Raw genomic sequence first — 23,511 nt, 5'->3', positions numbered from 1 at the left:
TATAATATTAACTAGACTATTTAGAAAATATTGCCATTGTTAAAATTGTTTTTCAACAACGATGATCAAATCAGATTTTAAAACGAAATCCGAATGAGATCATTAGGACTAGACTAGTTTTTGCCAATGGTTTCATCCGCCTGAATTTCAAGAAATTATCTTTATCGGTATTACTATTTATCGGTAAAAAACGCATGGAAATCCGCTCAGTAGGAGCTGTTTCTTGAGTTCTTTTTTTTTGAAGGGACGCGCGCTGGTAGCTTGAAGAGCTTTTCCAGCTTCGCCAGGCAGAGTGGACGTTCGCGATCGGGCCGTATCGAGCGCATAAGGCGCCCGATCAGTGGTGAACCCAACTAGAGGGTTGCCCACCGCGGTGTTGGACCAAAGTCCAGCCTACGGCGGGCTCACTCTAGTGGGCACGATCGAGGGGACTACGGACGCGGCCTGAGGGCCCCACGGTAGGCACGGACCTCGGCTATCGAGAACAGACTGATATGGCAGTTTTTTTTTATAATTATGTAGTGACAGTTACTTGAAGCAGCAAAAGCTCTGAACCATTTCCATGAAGAGAAAACATTTATTTCTATAAATATCTCTTGCCATACGATAACTGTTGATGTAACCACAAAACTCAATAGCACCTTGGCGTGCGTGACTCTTTAACCACAAGACGCAAGTTCCATTACGTTGCACTCAAAATACATGCAAAGCTATTAACCTTTCCAGGTAACATAGATATAAAAATGGTGATAAGACGTGTTTCAGAGATATTTGCTAAAGGAATCAACATGACATCTAGGTATCGGCAATACTCACTCAGCTGATACAATCCAGTAAGCCTTGTGTTATAGTAAATAGCTTTTTTTAACCGAATTCAACAAAAGGAGGAGGTTCTCAATTCGGTTGGTATGTTTTTTTAGGTATACTGCATCCATTTTTACTGTGACAATATTTTGTTCACATTACAGTATTGTTAGTTATGTTCCAGTCGTTAGATTATTACTGATTACCTAATCATGGACTTATGGTTAACGCGAGCAAGTTTGGTAATCGAATCGAAAGCTAGATTTATTTGATTTGATTTTACACGTAATTAAGAGAAAAGTTAAGATCCGATTTCTTAATCAGCACCCGTTCAAATAACTAGATGCAAAATGTATAGCGAATTTTACATTACCTAATCATGGACTTATGGTTAACGCGAGCAAGTTTGGTAATCGAATCGAAAGCTAGAGAAATTTGATTTGATTTGACACGTAATTATGAGAAAAGTTAAAATCGATTTCGTAATCGCTAACCGAAACTAGATGCAAAATGTATAGCGAATTTCACATATTTATACGCATAGCAACTACCACACCACACGTTAAAAGAAGATAAGTAAATACCTACCACAATTTTTGCTTTCGCAGAATTTTTTTCATAGATTTTCGTAAGTACAATCATCAGTAAGCATCTATACAATCTTATCGCAAATATTTAATATTAGCATACTGTTTTTGAGCGAAATTCAACGAAATATGAAGATTTTACGTCCTCCCAATTTATGTTAAGTAATATTTGTATTGCAATTATTTCTCAGAGAAGTTATTTTTGTCGATTTAAGTAAACTACTTTTAGGAAACTTCAATGTCACTTAGTTCAAGTTCAATGTCACTTTAAAAACGATGCTGAAGAAGGAATCTATAGGTACCTTAAAAATATTATATTGATTGATGCTCGGCCTTGATAAAAATTCAGCCAATCACAAGCATTCAAAACTTTTTTCAGCTGAAATTGATATTCAATTTACATTCTAGGAATGTGTTTTATTTATAACAGGATTTCAATAAAAGCTTATTAAATTTTATTGGCTTTAAAAACTATCTTAGATTAGATTTAATGGTAATATTCTTCTATTCTCTGGAAAATTGCAAAACAAATCTTTAGCCCAAACGCGCGCAGCCAGATTAAATTCAAGCTGATTAAAATTCTTGCCTCGTAAAACAACATGCATAAAATCTCGAAGATTCAAGAAAATCTGAAGATAATTTAAAAATCAAAATGATAAAGCTGTTCCTAGATTCTGCTACAAGATTATAGGCCAGTAAGGAGAAGCTTATCTTGTAATCTACAGGAGATTGAGCGGGGGATGAAAATGTAACGTCAGAAAGGGGGAAAGCTCGCGATATCCGCTCGCAGAGAAATCGTTTTCTAACGTCAGGCCTTTTAAATGTTCCATTTACATGTTTGGTACTTGATGCATACCGTAAATACTTTATAGAACACCTAAAATGTATGATTGATACGAAAAAAGTCTGCTGCTAGTGATAAAATATTCATTGCCTTGAACTTGCCAATTACTTCAATAGGTACTGATCTAATCAGAACGTGAGCACTAGATTTATAAAAAGTTTAACAAATAGCTTTCTGACCGTATCATATTTATCGTTAAGGAAAATCCTGTATTATGTTAATCTTTTTGCATAATTTGAACTCATTATCAGTGAAAAAATCTACAAACATTTGAGGAATAACCAGTATTTAATCTAACATCTTGTATTATAATTGTTTAAATTTCACCAATCTCCACCGAGTAAGCTAAAACTCGAACGTCTTCAACACATTCCACTGAGATTTCATTTCCATCGTCCGTCCCAAGAATTTCACTACCATCTTTTATGCTACATAAAATATTTTTAATAAGCCACGTAAGAACTGTCCCACTTTCCACGGCATCCCTTGTTTTGGTATGAAAACAATTCGTCAAGAAACAGCCCCACTTGCACGAAAATGGGAGTCCAAACAAGCGAGCAACGAGTTAGCCGTAACAAAAATCCAACAAAGGGATGATTAACGATTTTCTACCCCAAACTCATTCAAACCCGTCGATATTGAATCCGTAGACGGCGTAAAAATGAAAGTTTTCCTCTTTCTTTTGCTAACACGTGGGGAATACGGGGCGTTGGTTCATCAAGCCGATGCAGAAAAGTTCGGTTGTTTATTCAATTTTCTTCCTTGTTTATCAGCGGCTTCCGTGCACGTATGCTTCGTGAGTCGTGTGTCCAATTGGGACCCTTTTTATTATTTTGATTGTGAAGGTGGCACGCCAATATTGTGGATTGCAGGGGTTCGTAGTTGTCATTTACTAGATTGTACACAGACAGATTTTCTATTGCACACCTTACAGAAACAATTCTGTTCCAATTTTGACAGCGTAGTACCTATCGGATTTTACTATTCTAGAAAACTTATCGTTGAAATTCCTCGCACAAAAACCTTTTAATGGCAATGTCTACAAATCCCGCTTGTTAAAACTTATGCTAGTGTGTCCCATGACGCGAGTAACTTGGTTTCGTGACGTAACTACCGTAGCAGTTTTTCCTCAGTTAGTTTTGGAGTTCAAAATAAATGACGCCATTCGGGCGAAGTGACAAGAAACGTCAAGCTAAGGTCGTTAGGTTTCGTAAAAGAACACAAGTGTTGTATACGCGATGAAATTCTTACACCTCTGAAAGTTTGGAAGTTTTGGGAAATAATGAGGTATGTATCCCTGTTCGCCAAAGTTTCGTGCAAACGCGTTTTGTTTCTGTAAGCGTCAAAGTTGTAACGACGTTTATAGACACTAACGAATGCAAGCGTAAAATATTTATACGGAAATTGTGTATGTCATGTATTGTAAAAAGTTCACAATTTGTATGTTTTATGTCAATGCGCAGGTCTTAGTTCACAGAGACAGAGATGCAATCAAAGGAACACAACACCGGAGATATTGTGTTGCGTCCCTATAAAAAGAACATGATACCACAGTTCCACGAAATTCGACTTGTTTGCTTTGTCTCAAAATCCCACAACCCTTCCATCTTTAAACAAAGAAAACAATTGAGCGCGATCGATCTACCCACAATTTAATTTGCGTCACATCACAATACCTTCTTAACCCTGCGAATGTTCAATGGAGCGCGAACCAAGTGGCTCATCTATCCCAGTGCTCGGGTTGCGAAAATAAATAAAAAATAAAATAAAAAACGCAACTGGCCATATTAAGTTTCTCGATGAAGGATAAACGCGGCAGGTGCACACAATTCACCTGGCCAACATGTGCGGAGTTAATTATTTTAAATATTTTTACTTGAATTTGAATATGCGATTACGAAACGACAGCGAAATTGCATGAATAAATAAGCTTAAGAAATATAAGTACCAACGGCATCGGTTTTTCTTTAATTAATAAAGATTATCTCTTTTAAAAATAATAAAGGTATTATCTTGTAGAAAAGAGAAAGGTTCTCAGTATTTTGCAACAATTTAAGCGAAGATTCCAGATAAATCTGATGAAGCGTAGTTACGATCGATACGAGCTTAATTAAAATTCCTTAAAACATTTTTAAAAGTTAACTTGTGAGAAATTACGGTAAGTTATTTATACAAATGTATAGCCAAAATGTATAATATGATAAGTGGTTCAATATGAGGAAAAGGGAGACTTACGAATATTTTGTCACCAGATGCCAGCAGTTGCTTTTATGAAACGGTCTCCATTATTTTTGCGTGTGGCGACATCTTTACATCCTTATAAGAGTATAAAAAAATGGAATTATTTTGAGACTACAATTAGTATCATTATTCACGATATACTTTAATACGTTGTAGTTGACGATATTTAAAAATAATAATGAAAGTAGCAACCTATTTTTAGCAACTCAAAATCCAATCTTTTTTAATAAGGGCCTCCCCAACCCCTCATTGAAGGTTGACCCAAAGCGTGCCTTTTTAACGATAAAATAGTTAATCAGTTGCACGCACGCGGGCTTAATGACATAATTAAAAATTCCCTGAGTCAAGGTGGGGAAAGTTGGGGTTTTAGTGAGCTAGCTTATCCTTACAGTAAACCGAACAAGTTGGAGCCACTCGCTAATCTTCTAAGCCAAGTAACGAGTTGGTGGAAGCGACTAACTTCAGGTAAATGTTAGTTTAAAAGAGTTTTTAGGTTAATAGGTGCCCCCTTATAATGCATACCCCGGAACCTGTTTGATATTGAATGTTTTAGGCAGTGGGATTAAGGAATAAAATGTGAGACATTCATGAACTATAAGTATTTCATACAAAGCAAAAGTAGTATTCTTACACAGTTTATGTAGGTGTGTATTTTATTTTCAGAACAACGGAAAAACGAACCATATCAACATAGGTGTTTTTAAGGACTTAGCAAACCGGTTCACACTGCTTTTAACCACTTATTTCTGGTTCTAACCGGCTAGCACTCCCCATAACCGGACTACGAGATTTTTGCGCAGCGGCGGACTACTTCCCAATTACTGAGGGCGAGGGCGAAAAGTGTCCTGTTCCTCCAATTTGACTGACACCCTCACAGGCCGGAACCGGCAATAACCGCTAAAAAAGTACAAAGGGAGTACTTCCCTCCAGGGCACTTAAGCTGTTGCTTTTATTGTTAACAGAAAGAATTTAAACGTAATTTATTTTCGCCAATTTCAAACAATCTTGGCCGTTTTCACGCGCTCTGTAAAAAAAAAAAACAGAAAAAGATAACATTATTTACTATAGATAAGTAGAAACAAATCTGTNCGATATAACTGGGTTTTTATTTAATAACGAAAAAACTACATGCTATATTTCCCAAACTGGCACACTGCCTAATTATATCTAACATTACTTTTCACCTAAAAAATATTTCACCAAGTTATCTCTAATAGCGACGAAGCAGGATTTTTTTTAACTTCAAATGCGATTTCCCAAAAATCACCATTTTCGACTTAACTCCGTTTTCACTGGGGGTACAGAAATAAGTATCTTACCCGAAGACTAGGTACCGCCTAAATATGTTCATCAGAAAAAATGTAGGATTCTAATGTGTGTGAAAGAATTTTTCAAATCAGTCCTGTAGTTTCAAAGCCTATTCACTAAGTACAAACAAAAAATCAAATCTTTCGTCTTTGTAATATTATTATTAGTTTAGATAATTTTATCTCGGTAACTAAAGCTAGTTAACCTTTACGCCTCCGCTTACAACTCATGCCCAAACTCGGCCAGAGTCCAGAATTGCCAGGTAGTCCCCAAATAGCGCCAAGTAATGAGTTTTGTTGTTAAACATCCGTGGATTAAGGACACGGACGCTGCATTGCATTTGTCCGCTGCATTTAAAGGGTTAAGAGATTAGTAAGTACAACATTGGATGTTATGTAGGTAAATTGGAAGACAATGCTATGGACGTAATTACGTACTGGAATTAGTGTTCTTGGAATAGATTTTGTAGGAAGACTTGTAATGTGTGAAATCTAATGCCACGGGAACTATAAGAGGTACTTTATTAAGGCCTTCTCTACCTACTCTTTTTCTAAATATTTTTGTAACAGACTCAGCAACAATTTATTATTTTGATAAATAACTTTTTCAAGACAAACAGATGTTAAAATTCCCATAGCTTACAAAATTCCTTCAAAATAATTTAATCAAAAAGAACAATTTGATATTATTTTCTGCTACTTTGCCGAAAACTCCGAACAATTCACATCGTCTTGGTTACGAAAAACAAAAACAATCTAAGCCTTGTTTTGCACTTTTGAAAACGGTAGTCGTTCAAGCTTAGAGCTTTGTTTTCTCTTTGTTATATGATAATAGTATTTTCTACAAAGAGTTTTCGTTTGTTTCAAAATAAGTATGTACAAAGTATAGTCAAACTAGATCGAACAACATAATATTGTTTTTTTTAATCCATGAACATACTTACTCGTAGTTACGAACACGATTCGTATGTTTTGATGGGTCTCCGAAATAAATTTTCGCTCAACAAAATCACTAAATAAGTAGTGGGGCACAAAATAGGTTAAAAAAGGCAGCGTATTTGTTTGTATTTAAACGGCCTGCAGCCTTTTTAGGTCAGCCTGGTTAGGTAGACATTCTCTGGCTACGGAACTCTAAAATTATCCTACTTTATTTCTCCGGAGCTTTAAATAAAGATGACAAAAGTTAACACCTTAAAATAATTTAATTAAAATTCGTTGCACGTTCCGATTTTCTTTTGTTTATAATAATATGCAATCGCTTAAAAATTAGGCTGAGTTGCACCACCTAACTTTAACGGGAACTATGACAATAACCGGTGCTTTTTGTATTGAGTTTGACAGATTTTTGACGTTTGTTACAGTCTAAGTAAGATGGTGCAACCCAGCCTTATTAATATTGATCAGAAACTTTTGGCACCAAAGTCATTCAAGCGATGTTGACACCAACTAATCTTCAAGAACAACAATGAACGCTTCGGATTAAACGGATCGGGTGAAGTATCCTAATTCGGACATGGCCCAAACATTGTCGCATCGATAAAATCATGTCCGCAAACAATTAGGTGGCCCGGTCCGGCCGGAACGTAGGGGTGTAGTGTTGATAAGTATCGATATTATTAAAATTAACCATAAACCATAAATTTATCAGAGATGTGTATAAGATAATAATTTATACAATTCTTACCTACATAGCAGCTTTGCTATGTAAATGTGTTTTATTGACTGACACATACTAAACATTTCAAGTGCCTTGAAATAAAACTAATGACCGCCACTCTAGCAATCATTTTAATGAGCGTTATTATTGTTAGGTTTTTCATTGAGTCTTAAATTTTCCGTTTCCTTAGAAATGCACGCTACTAGCAGTGAATGAACGATAAATGCCGAAAATGTAATGAATAAAAGTCTAAATATTGAAAAGTCAAACAAACATTGAGCAGGCCCAACTCCAACACGATCAATAAAATATCGACAAAAAGTATCGACTACTCTTCAGTCAACCCTACCGGATCCCCGGCGATTATGTGAGGCGCGGAATGTCAATCGGACGGCCCGCCGCTGGGCAACCAGGCTTGCCCTAGTAATGCAAAGAACAAACACATATTATGTCGGAGTTGACCGCCGCTGTGCCATTTGGGCGTTTTGGGAATTGCCTGATGGATCGCAGGGTCTGTTATACGCTTTGTTAGTTCTGAAATTGTTATATTACGACAATTTTGACGGGTCATTTCAAGGTGACAATTTAGTAAGAGGTTGCTCATTAAATCAGTACCATCATTATGATCATCTTCACTTTCAAATTCAAATTCAAATGATAGAACAAGATCTTGTTGGTCATCAGCAATCATCATTATGATAGTTATCATTTTACCAAAAGACCTTGAAGGCACTTGATCCTGGTTAGGTAGAACTTATGGAATACCATTATCATCATCATCATCATCATCAAGGCATTTAGAATTCACTGCGGGAGTAGTACTTTCTCTAATTTACCGTAGGCAAATGGAGGATTTGGTCTACACTCCCCACGCTGGCCAGACGAGTTGGGGAGGCCTGATGTTTGCATATTTCTTCCTTAGTTGCCTTTTACTACATCCACGAGAGGAATGGGGTTGATTCTATTCTACTCTGCTGGAACTACTGCTAATTTAGGTAGTCATTTATTTATGGGTTTTATTAAGGCTTGCCGTTTGACACTTTTCACGTCTGCTGTTGATAAGATTAAATAGTTTGTCACCAATATACTCCAAAGCGTGTTGTACAGAAAAAAAAACTTTAACACGAGACGTTACAACTTGTTCCAAACGTAGTACGAATCGTTCAAAGAATTAACACATTTTACCATAATCGTGACTCCTGACAAACTTTCCTTATTATTTAACAACTGTCGTTTCTATTTCGAGAAATAAACTTAATCATTTGTTTTCTTTGCCTGCCCGAGTCGCTGCACGCGACAAAATATTTAGTCAAGTTAGTACGATTACGGTCATGCGAAACTATGTTAAGCCAGTGCTATTCGTTTACATTATCTATGTGCCAATTAAGTTTCTTAACGAGAACACTCGATGAGTCATACTAATAAGCAACGAAATTTTCTGCCAGAGCAGTTAAGATGACTCATGGTGGAAATGACAAAATACAAAAAAAAACAAGACGCAAAAAACAGAAGTGACAAGGTAAGTAAACAAGTGACAAAAAAAATCAATAGTTTAGTGACGCGTTGACAAGTCACCTAAATTCCAAAAGGAAAAAAACTCCAAAAAGACCTTTTAAAAGAAAAGATATTCCAAAAGTAGATGCCACTAGTTGTAAACCAAATGAAAATATGGACAAAAATGAGAATATTACACACGTCCCTATCGCTTGTAACGTAAATGTAACTGACGTATTTATTCATCCAAAAAGGCAAATTCCTATCGGAGAGAGAAGAATCCCTATTCCAAAATATCAACGAAATCAGTCACTTTTGTCACAGCATTATTTTCTGCGCAATCAAACTCATCCAATCTGAGTCATCCTCGTCCCCTAAACAGTTTGCCCTAACAAAAACTACTTTGGCTAGTTCATTGAGGTGTTGGCAACCGCCCTCGTAATTATGGAAGGCAAAAACCCTCAACACAACCCGCTCAACAAAACACGGTAAAAAAAATTAAACAAAAATCAGCTACCCTGTTTAATTTCGCGGGACTGTCAACAAAAAACGTTGGCTCTGGGCCTTTTGCGAACAATGCATTGTCCCGTTATTCGTCCATAGATGGAGGAGGATGATATTCTCCCTTTATGTTTAACTGACTTAGTTTATTCGTGTATGCGTAGGAATGTAGGCCAGTGAGTCAGGGCACGAGAAGATAAGATAATATTCGATCGGTTCCTAGTTAAGATAACTCATGGGAGGGTTTGGATAAGTCACCGGCACATCAAGCTTATAGTGTAGCTTACGCAATCCTAATAAATGTGATTTTGCAACAAAAACTACATAATATTCCTATGTGATTAGTCGAGACTCGAGAGTTAAGTAAAATTGTGCTGAATAGTTTTAGAATTTAATTGACTCCCGATTGCAATGTATTCGTTAACGCGATTTGTAGCCGTAGAACTGCAACAATTTCAATCGTTCCCAAAGTTGAACGGGAGAATAGTTTGAAACACGTTCCGGGATACTCTGCCAATTTAATTACCTGCAGCTAGTGACGAAAGTTTCATAGAAACAGCTTCAAAATTCCATTTATTGCATTGCATTAATACATATATTCAAGAATTCCTGTTCCAATTTCACTTTAATAAATGCCGAACTAAGTGAAAGTCCCAATTTAGGTTTGATTCCAAATCTTCCATCGAACCCGTGGCAAGAGCACATAAAAGCGGTTTTATATTTAGATGCTTGTGTTGCCTCGAATCCATTTCAATATTCGCTACTTCGAGCCTGATCGATTTGCAAAAAATGCCGAATCGTTCGTATTTTGTTTCGAATTCGATGTTCGTCCGATGGAATCAGCTCGATAAATTGATAATCGATTGGTTTTTTATTGCATTATTGCATCTTCTGGCATAAACAACGAACAAATGAATTGAATGATCTTCTTTGTGTTTTTGTTTTCCTGTTCATTCATTTCGAAATATGATTCCCAAAGAGAGAAAGCTATAATATTTATTCACGACATGGCACTTATTACAAACGGACATCAAAAATAAATGAAGCAATAATCTTAACGTTTATTTTTCTTGAAAATTAGCACTTCGAAACGTCAAAACAAAATAAATATCCAAAAAAATATATTCACGTTTTACTTAAAGGATTAAATGACAATTTCTCAAGCCATACAATAAAGAGTTCGTATAAAATTGATATTACAAAACGCATAACCATCGATTCACCCAATAAGGGTGACAGGAGACGCTGATAAACAAATTGTTTGTAACAAAGGAAGGGGCAAAAGAGTGGACAATTTACAGGTGTGTAATAAATTAAGGTAACCGTGGAGACGGTGTTTGGGTTCGATTCCCGCTGAGCGAGGTAGCGGCGCCTCGGTTGATGGATAAACTCGGAGTATTCGGTCAAGATCGAGTTTTTGTTGGATGAATCAAGATTTAGTTTGTGTCGGAATAATTAATAGGTTATTTTATTTTAAAAACGCTTTAATATGTTTGTATGAATTTACAATGAGAACGGTAAGAATAAGCAGTGAATATGTAAAGTAATTTGACAAGATTAGAAATCCATTATAATAATGAAAGTAAACATAGATGAGTATTTTTAACCAAATAAAAGAAAATAATTTTTTTTGGAATGAGTGACATTTTTGCATTGACTTTATCGACATCGATAGATTAGGCATCTTATAACTTGAGTTGCGTTTCATCAGTAAAGGTTCGGCCAAACTAACGCGATCAACCGGCGTGCAGCGATGGCGATCAATGCATTTAGGTCTGGTCGCCATCGCTGCACGCCGGCTGATCGCGGTGTGATCGCGTTGGTTTGTCCGAACCCTAAGTACACAGCTTCTGACTTCTTATGTATCGTTGGCTAACAATAGACTTTGGGGTCCCCCAGAAAAATCTACAAATTCCAGAAATCACCATTACCAAAAGGATGTGTACATTTAATGACTTCCACGACTGTCAAAACCAGACGTTCTTTACTAATTTCGTTACGGAACACCAAAAAAACCTGTCCATGCATGTCCCACCCACGCGCTATTAACTCACTCGGTTTATGCCCCATTCATAGAGAAACATGAAACTGTGCAGTCCAACCTTTAGAGGTAAGTTCTGCCTATATTAAGTTACCCGGGCAAAATTGGGTCGTATAAATTCTATACGTAATAGAGAGGTCGATTTATTTTATGTAATTGAACGCACGTGAGCTATTAGGCCCATTGTGCAGGTTCTTAGAATAATTAGTTTAGTGATGCTGTTACATTTTTTGTGATGCTGTGAAAATGTAAGACTGTTCGTTCATTTGTTTCAGCCAAATGACGTCCACTGCTGGACAAAGGCCTCCTCCAACCAAGGTTTTCCACAATGCACGGTCCTGCGCTGCCCGCATCCAGGCTCTTCCCGCGACCTTTACCAGATCGTCGGTCCACCTAGTAGGAGGCCTGCCGACGCTACGTCTTCCAGCCCGTGGTCGCCACTCGAGAACTTTCCTGCTCCAACCACTGGACTGATCAGGTCAAAACCGCACTCAATGGTCCACTCAACGAGTGCACAAGAAAGGCTGCAGTGCGGGAGGAATGGCGAGGGATTGTAAGGCTTGCCACCGGACTGGGAGTGATGACCACGTCCAGTGTCCACTCTGGCAAGAGTGTAGCGACGAAGAAGAAGAAAGATTTTCTCAACGACCGGTCCTGCGTTGCCCGCATCCAGGACTTCCCGCGACCTTCACCAGATCCTCGGTCCTCATCCTCTGTGATCGCTCATCGAGATCTGCCCTGTTCTTTGGCAGTGCAAGACTGCATTAAACAAAATTAAATTAAATTAAATTCTAGTTCATTCAACGACCAGTATATGCATTCAATTGAATGCTGTAATTTAATAAGCGAACTAGCCGGTCAGTTAGATTTAACTACTCAACTGCTTCACATATCATTGCGTGCGTATAAAAGCTCTGTAATATTAGAGTGGACGCGAATGGAATGTTGTGTTGATTCGCCCGCAGTTTGATAAGGGTTTAACATTAGTATTATCTACTTATAAGTAATTTCTCATGAAATACGAAATAACAAACTACATTTCTAAAACAGTCTTTGTTTTTCTGAAAGATAGACAAATTGTTATTTAATATTATATTTGAAAATAGATTATTTGTAAGACCTAAATGAGCTGTCAGGCACAGGCAACTCAATTTAATATGTATTACAAAGATTAAGAAAGGTATGTAGGAGTAGGTAAGATACGTTTTAGGGGTCCGTACCCAAATTACTAAGCCGCTGTTGTCCATCCATTCATCCTATAAACTATAATAGTTAGACAGTAGAATTTTTACAGAAAAATTGAGGAGGACCAACAAGAATTGAATAGGAGGATTGATCTTATACTTTATCCAAAAGCAAGCACTTGGCAGTATTGCTTACATTGAAAAAAAAAATTACTGGCCACTGAAAACCGTATCCGTTACGAAAAATAAAAATAATATGTATTATTGTTCGCCGTTTTGTGCACGAGCTCCTACTCGTATAATCTCAACGTCACACGACTTCAAAATGCATTAACTTTTTTACCATTAAATTATTGACCTACGATAACACAGCGTTTACGTCTATCATAATTATGTTTTCCCTTTATAATAAGCGTAAATCGAACGTTATTATTTTCATATTATCTCCGTCGAGTTGACCACTGCCAATTTGATGCGCACGAAATCGGTAAATAATGATAGCTTGGTGCCTTGGTAGGACCCAAAACGATAATTGTTTCCTCCCGATTCGAAGTTTTTTACTTTAGAATGTTATATTATTTAAGTTTACCAGAAATAAGGTTAGAGAAGTATTTTTCGTAAGGTTGTTGGTTTATTCTTTAGTCTACCAGAAATAAAGGCATAAAGTCATTTTTAGAAAGGGTTTGGTTTACTTTAATTTCCATTAATAGATAGACGGGAAAAAAATATCTAAGCCTAGGCGCAGACCATCAAACTTTTATTCGGCCGATAGTTGGGCCTGATTTTAAATTGTATGAAAATCAAATCGGTGTAATGTGCGCACTTCCATATGTCATTGTGTCCATTATTATTGGGTTTTTTGGGCCTTCATTTGCGCCAGCTCGACCAGGTTTGACCTATTGTGGCAGCCCTTGTGTTTAGAGTTCATGTGTCCATTGTCCATACTGATTACCAGCCCGACCCAACTATCGGCTGACGAAAAATCGCTGGTCTGCGCCTAGGCTAATCAATTCTTACATTTCTCTTTTGTTTACATCTAAGTAGTAGTATATGTACCACCCAAATAGAAGAATAAAACATTGACTCTTGTCACATAGATAATATCTATCCCAGAAGTCAGGAGCTTCAAAGAACTTAAGCTAAATAAAGATGTATTTTTATTTGTCATTGATTAAATGGTCCTATGTGTCCTTCTGGCGCAGTTGGGTTAAAAAAAACTTCTTATTTGACCTCGCAACTCATTTTAGAAGATATAATTTTGTTTACAAATCCAAGTGACGATAAGTTGTAATCCCTGGATAATACCCAGTTTCCACGGAATTCCAGAGCCTTTCAAAGCGCGGATAATTCACAAGATTATTTCATTATCATCCATCATCCAGCTTATTATTAGTGGTCTATCTATCCAGAGATCCTGAGTTTGATTCCCAGGAGGAACAGCCAGATTTAAATATCACTTTTGTGTGCACTAAGCGAGTACCTATGAATAAAATAAGCGTTTTGAACGATCTATTTCAATACTTAAGTAAATGATGTTCCAATTTAAGTGACTATTATTGTCTTTTTTGAGAATATTCTTTGTCCCAAAGCAGTGGTAGGGTTGAAATAATACTGGGACATGTAAAAGCGCTTTTTAAAAGCCTGTTTGCAGAAAGTAAATTACTTTTTTTCATGACGTATTGATTTTGGGCAAATCAACATTAACCAGATTCGACAAGTCATAAATTGGACACTAGGTTTGTAACTACAGCTGTAAAATTTTGATACTATGTACCTCGATATTTTAAACCTACACCTTGATTTAACAGTTATCCAGAATACTCGTTAGTTTGTTCAGCACACAACCCATTGTAGGCACTGTTTGATCAAACCGACCACTGTCCAAAATTTTCGCCGACAAAAAGTGAAGTGTGAAACGTACAAATGAAAAATTTCCACCACACTTATTCTGCTATTGTTACAATTTCGCCGGCAGAGCGCTTCCAACTTTTATTCCCGGCGTTTTATCAATTATTTTTAGGGTTCTGTAATACTAATGAAAAACTGATGACTTGTTGTGTGTGTCTGTTGATCTGGTCACCATCCGGTGAAGGTTTTATATCAAAATGACTCAGAAGTATCGAAAAACTTTTCTTACATCATCATCATCACAAAAGGGTTTCCCATTACAAAAGATCTAAGTATGCTGTCTATGCCTATGATTATCAGATGCAGTTAATTTTATCTTAAATCCGAATTACGGATAAAAAAAAAAGTACCCAAATGTAAGTCCCACCCATAGGGTGGACCGACGACATCATAAAGGTAGCAGGAAGGCGCTGGACGCAGGCCGCTACCAACCGGGCAGCATGAGATGATGATGATGAAATGTAAATAAGGAAAATGTAGGGGTACGGAACTCATACTAGATTTCGACTCGCACTTGACAGGTTTTATTTGAAAGTCGCGATTATGAAGATAATGCCCGTATTGAATTTGTTGAGGGTGATTGGATTTATCGGCAGTTCTTTCAATTGATTCAATTAATTTATATTCAGTGACGATTTGTATAAAAGAGTTATTGTTCAATTTTGTTTAAATATAATGAACAGGCATTGGTTTTATTTTTAGTTATTGGTAGTAGGCACCTCAAGTATCAAAGTAAGGATTTATTTATCAAACTATAGTCAATACTTCATTTTATGCGAAAAATCACATTAGGTATAGAAGATATTTTTAAGAGAGAAAATATTTCTATTTCTGTAATATAGGTAAATAAGCTCCGAAACTACTGGAGATTTAATTTTGAAAAATTCATACACCATTTAAATCTGTTTTTTTAGATGAACATAGGCATTTTTTTTATTTTGATAATATTCTTGTAATATAACATTTTTGTAATACCCAACTCCATCAGTCTGATACCTAAACCTTCAGTAAAAAGTTCTCGTTCACTATACTACTGTTATTTGTCATCGTACCTATTAATAAATTCCAATGACCCTCAAAACACAATGCAAGTACTCCAAAACACCCACAACTTTACAGCTTGGACTTCCGGTTCCCACACTACAATAATAATCGGCGAATCGAGTATTATTCGATTGACTAACTAATATTGACTGAAGGGTTAGTTGTACAAACTAAACCAACATAAACATAGGTGGCTGCCACCGAAGAAGGCAAAACAATGGTTGAAACACAGCCCGAAATTAACAGACAGCCCACTAGAATTTATATTATTTATTTTTTTAGTTCTTGGTTTATTTTATAAGACGTGTTGATAAAAAAAATATTAAATGTGCATGATAGGTACTTACTTTTTTATGTTTAATCACTAAAGTACGTTTAAACCAGTGATTAACCGGTGGTCCGCGGACCACTGGTGGTCCCTGGAGGCATTCCAAGTGGTCCGCGAAGACATCGTAATAAACAAGTGACGTGACGTGATGAGTCGAGTCAACACAACGCAAACGGCGCACAGTGGGCGAGAAATCTACCTCCTCTTTAATAGGATTTTTTAAAAAAAGTGGTCCCTGACAAGACAAAAATTTGGTAAAATATGGTCCCTCGTGACTTAAAGGTTAAGAACCACTGGTTTAAACTGTTCCTAATGGACTAATCTTTTTTTATTTTATTAAGACGCTGAATAATTAGAAGGTTTTTAAGAAAAGCTTTAAAAAGTTTCTGCTTCTATAAAGTCTTATTATTTTTTTATACGGTAAGCAAAGAATTAAAATTTTGATATTAAAATAGCAAACAGAAAAAGCACTTAGGTACCTACTTCTACGTAGTACAAAATATTAGATTGATAATTTCAAAATTATGTTAAGACTTTTTTCTTTGGGCTGTGGTGACAGTCGAAGTTAAATTTTCTTAGAAGCGTATCGTGAGTTTGATGGAGAACCCTTATAAACAAATCCGCCGGTTAAGCCGGTATCTCCCAGTTAGTCTCAAGTTAACTTGAAGATTCTGCTACTTAAAGAAGTAATGTTATTTTTAAAATTGAATTAACTCCCAATCGTATTATCAAATACTATGTTGTATAGGTACATATAACACACATTATCATTCCATGAAGTACAGAGTTATAAATGCATATTCAACGCACTAACATTAATTTGCCCCCTTCAGGATTCGAACCAGCAACCGCATTGTAAACCAGTGCACAAATTGTTAAGCTTAGCGGCAAAGAATTAGAATCAGTTAATTTTAATTAGTTTATGACTTAAAACAGCGTGACTTGATATAAAATACTAAAGCTGTGTTGCATGCACCATCTTACTTTGATAAAAATCTGTCAAACTCCATACCAAAAACACCGGTTATTGTTAAAGTTACGGTCAATGTTAGATGGTGCAACTCAGCCTAACACTTTTTATGCCCTATCTAGCTATAAAGTTTTGCCATAATGATATTAAATGCATATGTCATTAAATATAATTTCGCTTCAAACGTCCTCCACAATGCTCAACCGGCCAAAGGTCACACGTCAGCTCCAGACCGTGCTAGAAACTAGACCCAACGAGCCGTCAGTCCCAGACCGAAATCTAATTCGCGGTTAACTATACCTAGCTAGGAATTCCTTGACCTTACCATTGCTCATTGTGATCTTCAACGAATCCAGAGTTTGCCTAACTTGACTCGGAAACTAGAAGGGATGTTATGAGCTGATGCCACAAAATATCGATACTACCGCTTATATTTTTCATTCTCCACCACTGTAGCTCTGTCTTTATGTCTGATTTTGTTATAAACTCACAAGGCATTGCAGTAAAGAGTACCTACCTAATAAAGAGTTAATAAATAATGGACATTTTTTTTATCCACAACGAGGAAGCTCTTGACCTGTATCTCACCTGATGGTAAGTGATGATCAGGCGTATGGTGGAAGCGAGCTTCACCAGGAATCCTCAACCACGGAGTAACTGGCTATCTTACGTCTAATTAATTTCAACTAATATTACCTTTAATGTCATGTATGCAAAATTAATATTTCCCTTTAAAACTTTTACTACAATGAAATAAGTAGGTACTTAGTCTTCTGACACGTGAAAGACTATATTTTTATGACCTGTAGGCCTAAGATGCGCGCCGTGATAACTTTTATCGACGTCAAAATGTATGGGAAAAATCGATAAAATGGCGTGATAACCGCTTATCGCGGCGCGCATCTTAGGCATACTGCTCAAAACATCGTATTTCCAGAACTCCTATTACTGACGCGATAAACCAAAGTCAGTTTAACACGATCACCAAACCGGTACATCGATATCGATATGCCACCACCCATCCCTCGAGAGACGCCAAACATTGGAACTGGCTTGTGTTACCTGCTAGTCCTGAACTTGATCTGTTGCAGTTTCCAACTCCCAATCTAATGAGCCTTCATTTGGAGTTGACAACTGTGAGTCGGAGTTGGTTGTAATTGAGTCACAATGAATGGCCATGGACCTATAAAAAAAGGCGGACGGAACTCGCGCTACAACAAAACTGTGACGCAAAATTTTGGCGTTTGTCTATTGTGTGAGTGAATTTAGGGATGCCATGTTAGCCAAAACATTTTACCCATTTATTTTAAGAAAAACATAGATCGGCAGATGTTACTTGGAAATGTAGACAGAATTATTCCGTGCCATTTTAAAAGGATGAAAGGTGAATGCGTTGAGGTAGGCGCGAAATTTTCAATGTTCAAATTTTCTTACATTGTTTGCAAGTCAGTGTGTCAGGGTATGTAGTTATGTACATAATGTTGATCAAAAATGATTCACGCAGTTACAAATTACGAATCTTGTGTACATTATAATCATAATCTTATGCATCATCAATATATTATTATTATCTCTGATAGATTTTTACAAGCTTTATATTGACTTCACTTGTTAGTATGTGTGGGACAAATCTTGCAACTGAATTTAAGACCAGTTCTCCTCAACCGATTGATCTGAAATTTGGTATACTTATGTAAGTACGATGACAATGCAATGTTATGGTACCATTGAGCTGGTCTGATGATGGAGTCAGGTGGTGGCCATAGGAACTCCTAAACGAAACGGCGGAAACTTATCGAGTTTGGGTTCGTTGGATTCGAATTCCCGAGCACTTTGGTGCTAAATGATGACCCAGGGCCCAGTGATTGAGATACAACTAAAAAGTGTAAAATAAAATTATAATAAAAAAATAACTTTTTTAAAAACAAGCTATAAGCGAAAGCTTGTAGCGCAAACAGAAAAACGGAATAAATTTCATGCGCGATACAAGCTTTCGCTTAAAGCTTGTTTTTAAAAAAGTTATTTTTTTATTATAATTTTTTTTAACATACAACCTGACACTGACTTGAAATCAATGTAAGAAAATTTGAATTTTGCAGTTCCACATTTTTGGGGAGGATCAAATTTGCCTATGAAAATATATCCCATTAAAACACAATTATTATGATAAATTATTTTATTTCCATAGTATGCGTAATAAATAACTAAAAAGTCCTAAAATTATTATTAATTTCCCATATTTCGGGTAATTTTCCCACGTAAATAACTGAGAACACTGGTCTTTGACGTATTATTTTTTCGAGTGAATGACGTTTGATTTCAATTAATTTCAATATTTTAATGTCGGGAAATAAGTGATTGGATTTATTATTTTGCCTGTGAAATGTGATTCCTTAATTTTTGTTTGTTCGAACAGAACGGTTTTTACACAATTTCATCACACAAGACATGTCGTATTCGTGTTGTTTTTTTGCTGCTTAAATGTGTCAACTGTGTGAAGTTTGCACTCGAAGTGGTGTAACAGGGTGTGAATGTGTGCATGCCGGCCTGTACGTACAGGCAAGCTGGTGTATCCTAACGTCACAGTATTTTGTTGATGAGAATCCGTCCGACTTTTTTTATAGGTCCATGTGAATGGCCAGTTTGGCGAGACTTCGGGTAAGTGACAAATGACGTTCGTTAGGTAGAATTTACATAGTAATATTCCTTTTTTGCATCTTCATCATTCTATCAGGACGACATCTGGTTAAAGAACAAATGAAAGTTACTCGTGTAAATTTTTAGGTGTGCGATATTATGGCTTCTAAAGATAGGTGGAAAAACTTAGTCAAAGAATGAAGGAAAGTTACTGGTGTAGATTTTTAAAGGCGTGTGATATAGCTTATAGATCCAAAGGCATATTATTGTGCTAACCGAACCATAGAATCATCACTTTATACCTATCCTTACATTAGAATATTTTTTAATGAAACAAACGTATAGGAAGATGTAGGTATATCAATGTACTTAATCAAAGTTGTCTTTTCAACACATCTTAGAATATTTTATAACGTTATTTTATGCATTAAAAATCTGTTCGTCTTCCCAATAAAGGAAATAAATGTTAAACTTCAAGATCTTACTCAACTGAATACAAATCGAATGGAAGACAAAGTTATTTTTGGAAACGTTTATCTTTCATCAATCCATGAAGTTCTTTATAAAAGTTTCTATCAAATTAAACTCGTTTTCGTCGTGAAGTGAAATAATTTCATCAAAATACATCATTTTGATCATTAATTTTATTATACAAATGAGTTCATACTTAAAATGTAAATAAATAGCTGAGCTTTTACCATAAGCTAATAATGTTTACGTATTTTACCTTATCGGTATTTTTATCTGGAGAAATCTGATATTTTGGAAGCATACCTGTGAAGTCATTGAATTCTCTCATTCCACGAAGTGGGTTTTTATTAGAGATCTTATTTTATGTTTTTATAACTTAATCTTGTGACATACAGACATAATGCAGTGTGCTATAAAATTCAAACGACTTTTATTAATTTTATCGTTAAGAGAAAAATAAGTTACTAGATTATAGTTCTTGCAACTCACGTAGGCGTGTGAGCTTTACGTGAGTGGTGGCTCGCTACTGTTCGTTTTCAAAAGTTTTGATAGACATTGCACTATCGTTATGTGCATGTACCATCGGCAACAGTGTTAACTATCCATTGCTTGTCATGTCGTCACGTTCTATCTTAAAGAATCACCATTTAATGAGAGCAAGAGCAAAAACGGAAATGGATAGTTAACAGTGTGGCCGTGTGTACATGAAATTAGCACGGCACTAAATAAATATATTCAAAACTGCCACGCGGTCTCGTGCTAGATGGGCGTCTTAAAGGCCACCTTCTATCAACGGGAGCGCGTGGTAAGTAACTTGCTTCTGAATGTATTGTAACTTCCTACTTTTTAAATTTTTAAACCGGCAGACAGTGGTGACTGAGTTTGTTGCGGCGCTTCTTCTCAGCACTTGCAAAATGTTTGTCTCGAAGCGCTGGTAGGGCAAAAAAAGAATGAGACATGTATAGGCTCCTTAAGAGCATTTGACGATTTGCAAGAACTAATTTAATTAGTCTAATTGATTTTGATTTTGTACACACCAGTAAAGCTCACTCGCCTTCGTAAGTTGCAACAACTATACCTAAAATAACTTCTAAATCACGTAATACTTACTTAGTCTAGATACGCGAATTTCGTGGCTACAACAAAGCTAGAATCATCATTGTAGATAATATTACCGTCTTAATTAAAATTAATTACAAGTAATTTGATAAGTAACGAAAGACGAACTAAGTAAAATTCATTAAGAAGTTTTTACCTTTCTCTTTGGAAGTTACAATTTTTAAATATCAGTAACAGGCTTCTTTAATTTTAATATCAGTTACAATTAAGAATTTCCTTTCGGAAAGGTAATCCAAAACTTTTAAGGCTATTGTAATAATAACAATGAAGTCTTATTCACCCGAAATAACTTTATAATTTGTTTTGTTTCTTATTAATAATAGCGTCTCAAGAATTATTATTTCTAAAAGGAGCACATAAAGCAGTAAAAGATTATGATGTTTTATTGTATGTAAAAATTGATGTACACATACACAAGTCTTGAGAGACCATTCTATTAGATGTGCAGTTAACATACATTTATAAGTGTGAAGTCTAAATGGATTTACAACGTTGTATTGTTTTGTTTGTTTTCCACAGTTATTTTGTACCAGGATCTCATAAAATACTGCGAGCTTTTAGCGCGTTTGAATATAGGGGGAATGAAAAAAAAGATTTAAGTTTCTATTTTTAATAGTAATTTTACTAAATACAGACAGCGAAATGTCAACTAAGATCATATTAAAATAGCAACGATGAAAACCAATCGGACTTATTTCTGTTGACTGTACAAGATAAGTACGCTGCTATTCTCCGTACTCCGTAGTTGCACATCTAAACAAATGGGAGCTTTAACTGTATTAATTAAGGTTTAAATTAAATGTAACCGTTAAGGTCCAGAGAAGCAGGTATAAAAACCCACCCAAGCTAATATTTAGCTTAAGTAAACAAGCTTTTGTGTAGAAGCACAATTTTAATTAAAACAAATATTATGACGGTCAAAGTAACGTGCACAATGCTCGTGCATGCTAATAAATGTCATTTGTAGTTCAAAATAGATTTCAATTTAGATGTGAGTGGGGTCAAAACGTAATAATGGCGGGGTCATTGATTTATTAAATTAATATCTCGTTAAATATGTATATTTTTAGTAAATTATTTGAGCTAAGCTTTATGAAAAAGCTGTAAGAAAAGTTATAGTAGGTATTTATTTATTAAGCTGTATACTTTTACTGTTCTGGATTAATAACATAGTTTGATAAAAAACCATATGCATTATAAATACAAAGGTAATCATTTCATAGGGTTTTTATTAGCCATTTCCATAAAATTATCAAAATAAAATTGATTGTTTTTTAAGACCTCGCCATCAGTGGCTTAAGTGATAGTTAGTCATTTAGTCAAGAAATCACTAGATTAAATAATTGTAAATTAATCAATCCACAGATTTATGTCTCAAACTTTCATTATCAATTCAAATCATCCATAAAACTTAACATTGAGAAGATAAATTCGCCGCAACGAAACCTCAAACAAAATATTAAAAACATTGATTAAAAACCTTTGAAATACCGCTCCCATACGATATCGAGACCGCTTTTTACCGATTACGGCGAAGTCTAATGTCAAGACATTAATATCTTTTTTATATACATAATATCTGTTTTACCTCCATTAAAATATGCGCGGCATTTAAACCGTCCCATATCGGAGTATCTGTGAGTGGACACGATAAAAAGCCGTGCCTTTTAAGAACTTGCTACTTTAAGCTTCGGATATATCTTTATCTTGTATAATGATGTCAATACGTACATTTTGTTTGGTACCAATCGGTTGGTTAATTAAAATATTTTTACGCTTTATGACTTGTCGGCATTGTCAAATACGATTTCGAATTACGAGATCAAAAATTAAAAAACTTAATTACATGTGGTTTAACCATTCATACAGTTTATCCAAAGTTCAATCTAGAAGCCATTACTCACAAGCCAGTAATTCCCAACCAATAATACTAGTCTACCTACAAGTCGGTATTGGAAACGAAACAAGATCCGTTGAGAGGCGATAATATCGATAGAATCCGCTACATCCGCTACTCACCACCCCTCTAATAAAATTAGCAATAGCTAAAGAGGTATGTGAACACAAAGGCGTACACGAATATGTAACAAAAGACGGCGTTCCAGTTATCTTTATTGGGCTGACCGTGACCTCGGATCCTGCCTTAGAAATTGGCAACGTACATCACTGACAGGGAGCGGATGTTCCCGACACAATGGGTCGCAACAAAACATAAATATTAGTCTATTAGTCGGAACTACGATACTGATACCCCGACAAATTTTGTCAGCGCCTTTGTACACAGTTCCGGTGGTAATCGCCTCACAAATGGCTCAGAAAAAAATCTGCCGCCGACCATTGTTTGAGCTGCGAACGGGGATAGAACCAGGTAGAC

General features: G+C 35.9%; 1 protein-coding gene across 7 annotated transcripts in view; it reads right to left on the bottom strand.

Annotated features, from left to right (window-relative positions):
- Positions 1-23,511, bottom strand: part of LOC114355099 (uncharacterized) — a 150,603-nt gene that overhangs the window by 123,769 nt on the left and 3,323 nt on the right. The window lies entirely within an intron of this gene.

The sequence above is a fragment of the Ostrinia furnacalis genome, unplaced genomic scaffold (assembly GCF_004193835.3).
Source record: "Ostrinia furnacalis isolate ACB-3 unplaced genomic scaffold, ASM419383v2 OfSCF2341, whole genome shotgun sequence".
Classification (NCBI taxonomy): domain Eukaryota; kingdom Metazoa; phylum Arthropoda; class Insecta; order Lepidoptera; family Crambidae; genus Ostrinia; species Ostrinia furnacalis.
This window is presented reverse-complemented; position numbering and strand designations above follow the sequence as displayed.